We start from the raw sequence: 2,133 nt of genomic DNA on the forward strand, positions 1-2,133 counted from the left end.
CATTTAAAAGACCTGACAATAGAACCAGCACACACAATCAGAACACATAATTTATACATTTAGTAATGTGTTAGGTTTCCTTTTACCTTTTAATTTAGAATTTATTGGCAGAAATAAAATACATGCACAACTGAAAAGGTCAATTTCAGAAAAACATTAAGAAATGCAAACCATAGGGTAAACTGATTTATTTTTAAAAATCCAATTTACCAAATTTCATCTTCATCTGCCATTTTTGGACTGATGACTATTATTACTTAGAAAATTCAAATTGCTGCAAGTTCATTTCTTGCTTCTTGAGTATACTTAATTTTTACAAAGCTTCCAGTTGTGCCAGTAGCTTCCTTGAGGTCACTTTACACATTTTCCTCTGTCACAAGGTATCTTGCAAGGTATATTTGCTATCTTTGAGTTGCAAAAGCCTAAATAAAAAGCTTCACTTTTGACCTTTTTTCTGTAATTTATAAAACCCCACTAAAAAGAAATACATTTAATTTTAGGCAAGTCCACACAAAAATATTTTCTTTGTTAAGAAGCAAACACTTTTATGGGAATAAAGATCCTTCAAAGTTTTTAATTCTTCTATTAGAGTCTTATTTTGATTTTCCAGGACTGCAACTTGATTTTCCAGACATTTCACATATTCTTTCTTCTTTCTCTGACATTCTCGAGCAGCTCTCTGTTTTTCATTAACCTTATTTCTCTTTTCAATTGGGGGTCATCTGTCTTAGTTGTTGGAGATATAAGAGTCACAGGAGATGTCCTTACCACAGTTTGTGGCAGAGAAGTGGCTGAAGGTGTGGTACGAATCTGATATGTCTGCATGTCTCCTGATGCAGTCTGCACTACGACTTGATTGCTGGGCACAAGTATTTGCTGTCCATCAGAGGTCTGTGCATACTGGAGAATAGTTGTGCCTTGCTGAGTATTGCCCAAATTTGTCATGGTTAATGTCTGAAGCCCCTGTACTCCATCTGTGCCTGGATTGGCCAACTGTAAGGCTCCATTTGGGGCAATGGCAATGTACTGTCCACTCCTAGTCTGACGGATGGGAGTCGGAACGGGCATAGAAGTGACAGCAGAAACTCCAGGGTTTTCTCCGTCTCCTTTTCTGCTTCTTGTGTCTTCAGAAGACAGGTCTTTAAAAATTTTTCTGTAAGATGGATGCCGTGCTAGGATCCCGTGGGCTTTCTGTGAGGGGCCTACGCTGTCAGATGAGTCCTGGGACTCCTCACTTTCTGATAAAGATGATACCTGTTGAGCAATATGAGAAAGATGGGCTCCCTGAACTGCTGACCCCGGCTGAGGTGCTGTCTCCGAAGTGTTACTCTTGTGGGAATCTTCCATAATCAACTGTGGCTGCCCCTATTTCTGATCTCTTAAAGTATCACTATGATTTGTGTGTCTATTCTTCAACAATAACAAACTGCATTTATTACAATAACTTTAGACTAAGTCTTGAAATCAGAATTTACATCCTAATCTCCTAAATCACCCTAAACTACTCAAGATACACACTGCTAGGTTAAAGCTGAATTTATAAAACAACGAGAATGGAAGACATTAAGTGAAGGTCACTGTTAGGAATTGTTGAACCAGGTTCTTGTCTCATGAAGTCAATGAATGAATTCACAGACCCAGGGAGATGGCAAGGGAAGCAAAAGTTTATTAAGAAGAAATTTAAAGGCAAGTGGGGAAATTCCTTTATTGAAAAGGGAGAGGCATGGGCGGCGCCTGTGGCTCAGTGAGTAGGGCGCCAGCCCCATATGCCGAGGGTGGCGGGTTCAAACCCAGCCCCGGCCAAACTGCAACCAAAAAATAGCCGGGCGTTGTGGCGGGCGCCTGTAGTCCCAGCTGCTCAGGAGGCTGAGGCAAGAGAATCGCGTAAGCCCAAGAGTTAGAGGTTGCTGTGAGCCGTGTGACGCCACAGCACTCTACCCGAGGTACAGTGAGACTCTGTCTCTACAAAAAAAAAAAAGAAAGAAAAAAAAAGAAAAGGGAGAGGCAAAGGAGAGGGCAGCAAAGCCTCCACACAGCATGGACAGAGCGGGACCCAAGAGGGTTGTCAAAGAAAGTAAATGTTAAGGGGATTATAGTCTATGTTGTCTAATCTTATCTACCTTCTTTATGTGT

The 2,133-nt window shown here is 40.9% G+C and overlaps 1 pseudogene; it reads right to left on the reverse strand.

Moving 5' to 3' along the window:
- Nucleotides 1-496: 496 nt before the first annotated feature.
- LOC128567404 (cyclic AMP-dependent transcription factor ATF-1-like) lies at nt 497-1,358 on the reverse strand (annotated as a pseudogene).
- Nucleotides 1,359-2,133: the final 775 nt, after the last annotated feature.

This window comes from Nycticebus coucang, chromosome 16 (assembly GCF_027406575.1).
Source record: "Nycticebus coucang isolate mNycCou1 chromosome 16, mNycCou1.pri, whole genome shotgun sequence".
In the NCBI taxonomy this organism is placed as follows: Eukaryota; Metazoa; Chordata; class Mammalia; order Primates; family Lorisidae; genus Nycticebus; species Nycticebus coucang.